Here is an 11,531-nt window from a genome sequence, read left to right as displayed (position 1 = left end):
CAACAAAAGATCAAACAAGAAATCCGAAAGGCGAAGGAAAAATGGATGGAAGAGCAGTGTGCAGAAATCGAAGACCTAATCAAGAAAAATGATAACTTTAACTTGCACAAGAAGCTCAAAGAAGCTGAAAGCATCTACAAACTGGCTCCTATCCCAAGCTTATATATGGACAACAATCAACCTATATTAAGCAAACGAGCCAAACTCGACACCTGGAAGAACTATATATGCAATCTGTTCGGCACCAACAGAAAACCAGCAGAAACGCAACAACAAGTGCAGGAAGACAATCTCCACATACTAACGTCTGAAGTGGAACATGCCATCCGAAGAGCAAAGCCAGGCAAGGCCTGTGGACCTGACCAGATTCACGTGGAACTGCTGAAGCAACTAGACTACAACAACATCCAGCGACTAACGAAATGGTTCAATCAAATCTACAACAACAACGTTATACCATCCGACTGGCTTCAATCAATCTTTGTGGCCCTACCAGAAAAGGCTACCAGCCGAAAATGCGAAGACTACAGGCTGATCAGTCTAATGAGCCAGGGGCTAAAAGTCTTCCTCAAGGTGATTCAGCAAAGAATACGATGCAAATGCGAAAACGCACTAAGAAACACACAGTTTGGCTTCTGCAGGGGACTAGGCACCAGAGAGGCAATTTTCTGCTTACAAATATTGCTACAGAGGTGCTATGAACACCAAAAAGAAGTATACATATGTTTTATTGACTATGAGAAAGCCTTCGACTCAGTAGACCACGACCTCCTAATTGACCAACTGAGAAAACTTGGGCTCGAAAACAACGATATCAACTTTATCGCAACTCTCTACTGGAATCAAACAGCCCGGCTCCGCTATGACAACGACCTGACAGACCCAATACCAATACAAAAAGGCGTCCGGCAAGGCTGCCCATTATCTCCCATTCTTTTCAACATCTATTCGGAAATGATTTTTGACCAAACACTGGCCGACAAGAACATCGGCATAAAAGTTAACGGACAATACATCAATAACTTAAGATATGCCGACGACACAGCACTAATAGCGGATTTCGAACAAGATTTACAGACCATCTTGAATGAAGTGGACACAGACAGCCAAGCATGGGGGCTACGAATCAACAAAAAGGAAACAAAGGTGATGAAGGTCAGCAGGACTCCAAACGGAATCACGATCAAATTAAAAAACGAAAAGTTGGAGCAAGTACACCGCTTCAAGTATCTCGGAGTACTCATTGATGACCAGCTGAACCACGAGGCCGAAATCAAGAGCAGAATCGAACAAGCCATGCACGCATTCACCAAATGGAAAACACTCCTTACCGGCAGAAGCTTGAACATCATGCTCAAATTACGCACATTGAAATACTACATCTGGCCAATCCTGCTCTATGGTGTAGAAACATGGACGCTAACATCAGCCACTACAAAAAAGCTACAGGCCTTCGAAATGTGGCTCTACCGAAGAATGGTGAAAATCCCGTGGACGGCCAAAATAACCAACGCACAGGTCCTGCAGAACATGCACACGGACAGGAACCTGCAGAACCATCATCAGCAGGAAATGCAAATACCTAGGCCATATCACTAGGAACCACCAAAAATACCATCTACTGCCACTCATCCAGGAGGGCAGGATTGAAGGCAAGAAACGTCCAGGCAGACAGAAAATGGCCTGGCTAGACAACATCAACACCTGACTTCACATGACAACAGAACAAATTCTACACACAGTGCAAGACAGAACTATATCAATATGAAGTCGCAAACGCCATTCGGCAGCATTAAAGAAGAAGAAATATGTGTTACAATTTATATGTGTTACTTTCTTATGTTACCAACAATGTATTACAAATTAACACACATCTACTAACACAACTACACAACTCACGAGCAGTTTGATCTAAACCAGACTGACGGGCTCGTAAAATATAATTAAGAGTAAAATTAAATTATAATTTGTTTGGATGTGGCAAAACATTTGTGTACATTACACATCTAACATTAAACAATAGATTATTAAATGAGGATACATCTATTTATAATGATTTTATTATAGGAACTATACTTATTCCCGTATTTATAAAAGTTTCCATTACATTTTTAATGAAATGAACGATTGTAAAAATATCTCTTATTCTCATTTAAATTCCTTAGAACTTCCTCGACAATTAAGAAATTCCACGTGTGTAGGGTCACGTGGCCTAACTAGAAATTTTATTTCCTTAAGTAAAATACGGTAAAGAGCAATAAAATGCTTAAAATATAATGTATATTTGTGTGAAATCGTCACAATGCCGAGCTGCAATTTTTAATCACATTTTAATTTTAAAAATCTAAGTGTCTTCCGGTCCAGGCCGGAAAGTTAATATTTAGTTAATCGGGTCTTTGGCCCCTGAGCTTTTCATCTACGTAACTCCGTTCTCGAGATTAACGAAGGACACACGGACGGACGACAGTGGGAATGTATAGTTCTGTAATTTGAAAATTACAGTCCAATAAATAAACTGTAAAACTATTTAAAATAAATAATATGCGTATAGCTAAAATCAATCGTTCCTAGTAATAACAAGCAAAAAATATTCATATATTTCTTACATAATTAAAAAATTCATATACACTGTCGCTTAGAAACCCAATATGAGTCCACAAGGGCCCTCATATTGGGTTTCTAAGCGAATTTTTCTCCCTTGAAACCATACGGTTACCCAATTTCCCTCTGACTTCGCCCACTTGTTCCCAATATAGACTATTCATAAAAATTTCAATAGCGTGTAGCCCAGTGGTCGGTACCGCCCACCGGTGAGCGTTGAAGAGATCTAAGGAGTATTTTTTGGTCCAAGGCAAATTTAGGGGGCGTTGAGGAACAACTGCCGAATGTTCGCAAGAATGCGCTGTAAAGTTTGATTAATACTAAAATTCATCGAACACGTTTCAACAAATAGTTCTGAATGACTTTTAAGCAACATCGGTTCGTATTAAAAGTTGGTATTGATACATTATGGCTTTGTTCCTAATATCGTTTTGAGACTGTGTATGTATGTCTCTTAAATTCGAATAAATATTACGTTCGGTAGACTATCTCAATAGCTTTCAGGTTAGGTACTTCTTTTATTGTCTTTTACAAACGCATTTCGGGCTTATACACTTTTTAAGCCCCTCTTCAGTGTAATACAATAAAACGGGGTGACACCGACTTTCCAATTTCACTTATACGATACTTTTTGGTTCTGTTTCGTGTAAGTATCGTATAAGTGAAATTGGAAAGTCACCCCCCCCTTTTATTGCATTACACTGAAGAGGGACTTAGAAAGTGTATAAGCCCGAAATGCATTTGTAAAAGACAATAAAAGAAGTAGGCTACCTAACCTGAAAGCTGTTGAGATAGTCTACCGAACGTAATATTTATTCGGATTTAAGAGACATACATACACAGTAAGAAAAAACCAGCTACCATACTCGATATTTAGATCGTTTTGAGAGTCGTAGCATGCGCAGTGCACCACACGGAGCACCACAGTATGTGTATGTTCCGGCTCGACAATGCTTATATTTACAAGTTTGCACAAGATTAACATACGTGCAGAATATGAATCTATGAGTGTTATGACAGGTTCATTAAACATTAAAAATGTAGACAATATAATGTCGAGTATTTGAAATATGGTTTTATTCAGGCACCCTTAGGCCCACCACTGGCCAAGCGATTCCGTTCCCTGGACTTTAAGTGTTCAGGAAATGGAACTTTGTGATCGTGGGTTCGCGCCTCACTCGGACGGGCTGGCCACGTGGAGTTTTCCGGTTTTTTCACGTCTGTAACGCTTGAATAGGGGCCAGTTTCCCTTAAAAGATTTCCCGAAAGGCATTATTTCCCCCGCGTGCTCGTATGGGCATTCCAGCTACGGCCTACTCGGACGCAAGTATCCAATATAACGTTCATTCGGAGTCAGCCTATATGAGCTGCATACTCCATATAAAAAACGAAAGAAACAAGACATTACCAATGTGTCTGATTTGCCAGAGAGTTTTTTTAAATGAAGCCACGAAACCTTCACGATTAGAAGAACATTTGACCAAAATATATCCTGACAGAAAAGACAAAAATTTATCTTACTTTACGTAAACAGTAAAATCTGTCCAAAACTGAGTTCCGAAGAATTCTTCCCGTTAAGGCAGGTTTCCGTTTTATTAACGTTCCGGAGTTTACAATAAATAAATGTTTTTTTTTTCTACCTAATTACAAATTCATCTTTGCTTTTCCTTAAATTATAATAGTTCAATTTGCATATTTTATGGTGATTCCTTTTTACATTTATTACGCTCGGCTGTTTCCTGTAAACAATTCAATTGTCTTCTATCCGATGTGTTAACTATAATAATAGGCAAAGAAATTTATATTTTATTGCTGCAAGGGTATTAATTTAATGATCCTAAACACGTTACAAATGTATTAAAGGATGCATTTGTTTATTATGATTAAGCGGAGTACACTAAATTTTAAATTATTTCCTTTATTAACACCTAAATCATTTGACCGATCTGCACCAAATTTTTTAGAGTTACTCTCTAGGAACCTGCAGAAAATAAGGCGACTGTATAACCTGGATTCTCTAATCCTCTTCTTGGTTTTAAAAGTAAATTTATCTTAAGATAAATTATCATACAAAAACTTAAAAACTAGTCTACATCCAATGCATTCTTGTCTAGTTCACTTCAATTTACTCATTGATATTTTTAGAATAAACTAAAATATTTTACAAATCTTTGACAATAAATTACATCTAGAATGAAGCAAAAATAAATTTTAAAATCTAAAATTATCTAACAATTGAAAAATAATAATATAAATCAAAAATTAGACTCGACAATTTCAATGTGACATGATGATTGATGGATAAATACTCCAGAAAGAACATTCATGGATATATAACGAGGGTCTATGACCTAATATGTATTGTAATATTTAATTATAGTTACTATTTTTTAAATAAAATTTCGCTTAATTGATAGTATTTTTAATAAATAAAATGCAATATTAAATCGTTAAATATAAAAGATATATATATGTTTATTTGAAAAAAGAATAAATCGGAACGTGAAGATGAGGTTGTTTTTCTTCTTAATTTATTCTTTCATGCAAGAAGTGGCACCAAAAAAATTATTCTCATTAAAATTTTAGATATTTGACATTGGTAATGTATGTATACAGGCTAAAACACATAAACTCTGATTAGAAATCGACCCAATTATACGTCCCTAATAATACTGTAAGTTATCTAAATATTTTGAATAAATTTAAGCAAAAATTACAGTCAAAATCATTTAACTACGAAGTAAAATAAGGTAAAAATGACTTAACAATGGTAAAATTATGCCTATAAAACAATTTTCCATACTTGTTAAAACACTCTTTGTCCGGTAGGCACGATAAGGCGAATCATCCACGATACGTATGGAAAAAAGGTGTACCTAAATATGGAAAAAGTGTACTTATGATACGGAACAAAGACTGTTGGGCCTATAGGGCCTTTTTCCATGCCTATCGTGGGTGACACGCCACGCGGGTCTTTAACAGATAAGTCTAAATATTTTTAGATAGGTCTTAAAAGATTGTGCATAAGTTATATATTTATGGTTAAGAGGTGGGGAACAGTCATCTCTCTGCTCTCACTAAATGTATCTCTACTAATATAACATTCCATTATCAATAAGCATACGAACGTACAATTAAATATTATTTAAATAGGTAAAAGTTTGCTTTAAATGTAAGCGTTTTACAATAGAAATCTATATACAGGTATATATATATATGCTTAAGACTAGACAATTTCTATTCGGTAACTCACCTTACAGTTTGGAAGTGGAAGATAAATATTTGACAGAAGAGTGCGAATAGTTAAATAAGGAAAACATGGAAATAAAAACAAACTAATGCCTTTTACGCAGGAAAACTTTTGTAAATTGTTCGACACTGTGTCGTACGGATCCTAAGAGGGTCACGTACAGATATATAGTGATGATTTGATAGAAGGTCACCAGTGACGTAGTGGGATTGGGAATTTCGTGAAGTTATATGGCACAGTCCGTTTTTTGATGTTATTTTCTTTTTAAATGTTAATTCTAAGGCGTTGTTATCTAATGATAGTTTAAAAAGCTTAATCTTTAACTATCATTAACATACTTATTTTTTTTTATTATTTAAAAGTAAGAAAAGAAATGGTGGGGAAAAAATATCGTCTACATAATAGAGCTATACAGAAGGTCAGATTGCTCGGGAAGTTAAAACGTCAGCCTATCGCTCTGGGGAACCCATCATTGAAGGAATGGATAAAAACCACTGAACACTGGTAGTGGTCACGGGTTCGTGCTCGGCTAATGGACTGACTACGTGGAGTTTTAAAAAGCGTATATTTCGCACTCCGGAAAAAACAGTGATTGTAACTCATAAATGAACGATTTTATTGCCTTTTTAATATAAAAAAATAGGGTCTTATAGCAAAATTGCGCCTAGGGTCCGAAAGGAACGTAATCCGCTACTGCGTCAAGAAATCTTTCATGTACAGTACCTTAAGTCCCGAACATGTCGGACCCTGCACCCGATCGCTTCCATTGTGGGCTTCGTCATATGGCGGAAAGAACAAAAAAAGAAAAAGTATAGGTTTACTAAGAATATTTCTGAAAATTAATTTATAAGTTTGCTATACTTTGATCTGAATTACTAACATTGATCTGAATTGTGGATTTTGACATAATTTTTTTTTCTTTATGAATAGGAAAATAATTTTGTATCTTAAATTTATATTTAAAAAAAAATAATAATAGTTTTGAATAAAAGTAACTTATTTTTAGAAAAGAAAAGATTTAGGCTACATATTCTGTATAAACAGTAAATCTTCATCTTAAAAATAGAATTATAATTATAGAATTATAGCACCGTTATTTTGTCATAAAATTAATCTCTTGCAATTTATTAAAACTTGCCTCCGAGTAAATGTTTAAAGCTCTGTTGAATTTTATATTTTTACTGTAAATTATGTAATGAAATTTATCATAATACGTACTCAACAGAGGATGAGTGGATATAACTACTGAACACTGGTCGCGGGTTCGCAGCTGACCAACGGGCTGACCAGAACAAGTTTTCTGGGTTTTCTTCATGTTCTAATACCCAAATAGGGGGCAATTTCCCTTAGAAAGTCCTCACGGAATGTATCCTGAACACCTAAATAACGGCTAATTTTTCCCGGATGGATTCCCTATGGGAAATTGGCCCCTATTTGGATGTTACAAACGTGAAGGAAATCCGGCAAACTCCACCTCGCCAGCCCTTTGGCCAAGCGCGAACCTCCACTACCAGTGTTCAGTGATTTTATCTAGTCGGCAATGGCAGGCCCCATAGAAAGTCCTTCCGGGATGCACCCTTCTTGGCAGATGGCCAAGTGTTCTGTTGCTTGTTATTCTACCAATCGTTCACCCTTCTATTCTCAATTTAATACTAAAATATGCATTGTTAATTGATATCTGACAACTTAAAGCTATTAATAAACAATAAAAAAGTCAATTCATCCACCCAACTTTTCTATTTTGGAAATATTGTTTTAAATTGAAATATGTTTTATGCTTCACTTCTGTTAAGATGACAAATATTTTGATAGCTTCCATGATGAGATAAAATGCGAATGGATATTCATCACGAAAGATACGGTTGCAATTTCAGATTTTTTTGTTTTCATAGAGTTTAAAAGGGAAAAAATCATAATTTTTTGCGATCTAAAGATATAGGCCCTATAACACGCAAGTTTACTCTATAAAAATGTTCCCAGTGTTTTCAAATTATAATAAACAATCTCTTGGGGCATTACTGTTTCATATGAATGAAGATTTTACTTCTTATTAGCATTTACATTTTTTAAAAAATAAAAACTCATCCCTACCCTCAAAATTAAGCTTTTTCGCATTTTATTGATATATTAATAATTAATAATATAAAAAGTTTCTAAATAAAATATCATAATAGATGGTGCCAAACACAGTTTTAAAATTTGGCAGGGACTCGTGATTTTTCTTTGAGAAAATCTTCGAGAATTACGAATTTGCTCTATCTTTTAGCACAGATCACGTGATGGCTAAATGATACAGCAGAACCTTCAAAACCTTTCCGTCGTTCTCAGGTTCCGGCTTTCGCAGGTTATACTATATTAGAACAACTAGATCATTGTACAAAAAGTTATTGGTCTGGAGATTATATCTATTTTATGTTTGTAGATATTCAACAATGACCAACAAACAGTTAAGAAAACAATATATTTTAGTGGCGTGCCGTCTTTAGAAGCGGTGGAAGCGCCGCTTTCCTTGTATTTTCTAGGATATAAATACATATTGTGCGATTATTTTCATATTTGAACGTACTTTGAATTAATTAAAATTAATATTTTATTATAACAGCATTATGTATCTTATTTCTATACTACATGTGAAAAAATCGATAAGATTGCTATTGTATATTCGAATGTCAGTGGCACTGTATTGCCGAATATGGACAGCTTCCACGGAGAAAATATCTGAATGGTATAAAGCAGCCAGATTATAGGCATTGGCGTATGCGCTTTACAAAGCACCAACCTCACGCAATTTAGCTAGTGGAAGCTACACACCAAAATATCGTATAACGCTTTCAATGATTCTATCCAGGACCGGTTTTAAAATATTTGATATATTTATTCTGGTTTTATTCTGCACTCCCATCTTGTATTAGTTACAGATTTCAATGTTAAACTAGTGATACTGCGATTTAGTATGTCCTATCGATAAAGGGATGCAGAAAAAAACGTGTACAATTCTTGTACAGCGTTAAAAAATTAACTGTTACTTTGGCAGCATCATTTACAACTAAACTTAATGAATAAGACGCACAAGGTACCAAAAAATCTCTGCGTTGTCATAAAAATTTGTCTTTCCACTTCTTTCCCAAGACTACAAATATTCAGATATAAAGTAACCGGTTTCAACTTATTTCTACTTAGAAGTAGTTAAATAATTAAGAGATTAAGGAATTGGGGACAAATAAAACCGTGCTGAAAGAGCCGGAATTTTACTTAAACAAAAGTTTAACTGAACAAATCTCTAGCCGAGTACAATGGGGACTGATTTCTTCGTAATATTAGATGTAATACAAAAACTTTTCCAGTTCAACAAAAGTGACTGAAAAGTTGTAAATTTTGGTCCTAAAACGAATTAGAAAACAAATGACGAACAATCTACTTAGTATTAAGTTTAACATATGTAGATTTTTACAGCTATGGTGAGAAACGTTTAAAATTTACAACCCTGACTCGTTCTTTGAGGTATACTAGTGATGCAACAAAAGAGGCATTTGACATTGACCAGTATCGGCACCCGTCTTCACTCATGCATACACTGCACACCTACAGGACCGTCTCTGATTCCATCATTAGGCTCCACTTAATCAAATAGCTTCCTACCACTGGTAGGAAGCTATTTGATTAAGTGGATTGTTTTAAGATTTAAAAAGTAAAGAAGATTTTATGTTATTTTTATGTACGTTTCTTTACAAAGCTACATTTAATTATAATTTTCTTTAAAAGTATATTCATACATTCATACAATTGAAGAATATTTTGTACCAGTTTTGTACTGTATATCCACCGCACATTTTATTTCACCAAGTATGTTTTTATAATTTTATTTTTAATTGTAGCCCTTATATCATGGCTAGCGATTCAGAATGTAATTGCGATATTGAAAATTTATTTTTAAAAATTTTGGCTCAAGACTATATAATGAAAAAGAAGACATTATTAAAAGAGAAAGACCAATACCTAAATTAAATATAAATACTTCAACAAAAAATTTGTTCGACATTTTCACGATAAAATTTACGAAGACATAAAATGGCTTTGTGGATGCATAAAAATGCAAAAATTGTTTTGTCGGCTTTGCCTATTATTTTCAAATGAAATTAGTGTGTGGAATAAGAACTTTACGGCTTTGACGATTTAAATAATTTGAATAAAGTTGGCAAAAGACACGAAAATCGTAAATGTCACATCGATTCTTTCGTAAAATTGAAGTAATGTGGAAATCAAAGCAGAATAGAATTTAACATTAGTAAACAATATAAAATAAACATTGAAAATTACAACGAAATAGTTACGGCTAATAGATATATTATAAAATCTAAATTAATAGATGCTGTATGTTTTTATCAAAGCAAAAATCGGCATTTAGAGGGCACAGGGAATCTATTGAAGCTAATAACACAGGTAATTATATTGAACTTGTTTATTTATTAAGTACGTCAGATAATCGATTAAAAATACATTTAGAGAAGTCTATAGTTTTTACCGGCTTATCGAACAAACGAATACGAACGGGCCCTGACGCGCAATTAACTGATTGTCCCTGGAAGTCGGCTTCTTACAGAAACACAGCTTCCCTATCATCCAATGTCAAATTTTATGTAAATTCGGTTCTTGTATGTATATTAAAAGATTTAATGCTGTTTGATTGTGAATTTTCCTCTATCTGTAAGTTTGCAAAAATTAGGACAGTCGTATGCCTGAAGGGATAATGACGTCAGGCTAATCTTTTGAGAATCCACGTTCGAATCCGGTTCGGTTCCTTTACATTTTCGAATGATACGGATGTTTGGACCACCTATAATCAAGACTTTGCACCTGGGGGTTTAGTGGGTTTAACCTTATCCACTTTGAAAAAAATTAAAAACTTTAGAACAGTCGTATATTTTCTTTACACGAATTATATAAAAATGTTATATAAATGATCTTACTCCGTACCAGCGAGGCTCACCTCAAGGAATTTCTGTTAAGTACGCTAATGAATGGTATAAAGGTAACAAAATGATCGAAATATATTAATATTTCAATCGTAATAAATATAAAAGGTTTGAATTTTCTTGTTCTGTCATTCATAATTACATCTATAAGTTGAAATTTCGAGCCGGAGTACGATTGATTATTCTTAGTTAAAGCCATGTTTAAACGGTGAAAAATGTTTAGTCTAATTTTTTAATAATTATAATTTTCATAAAAATAAATAAAACTATTCGAAAATAAATTTTGTTTCTAATTTTTCGTAACATTTTATATGCATCAATTTATCAATGTGACAAGTTTTTGTATCAATTTTTTTCGGCTTAACCTTGATAAATAATAATCAATGCTAATCTGTTTCTAAGAAATTGATTGCACTCAATTAAACATGATGTAAATCGATTTATAATGAGTTTATAAAAGATATTTTTTATTGAGGATTAAATAAATAACAAGAATATTTGGAGTAAGCATAAATTAATTGTTGACAGCATCGTCACTTCTATTCCTATAAGAATTTATAATAATCATTAAAAAAATGATTGTCCCAATGATGTATTCCGAATAGGTTTCTGCTTTAACAAGTTGGAGTTTTTTTAGAAAGGTTTGGAGTAGTATTGCATGTGATTTATAACCGTATTTTATTGTTAAAGATAACCACCCTCACCAA

Source organism: Centruroides vittatus, unplaced genomic scaffold, assembly GCF_030686945.1.
Source record: "Centruroides vittatus isolate TY-2023 unplaced genomic scaffold, ASM3068694v2 scaffold_769, whole genome shotgun sequence".
NCBI classification, from domain to species: Eukaryota; Metazoa; Arthropoda; class Arachnida; order Scorpiones; family Buthidae; genus Centruroides; species Centruroides vittatus.
Note: the sequence above shows the minus strand (reverse complement) of the source record.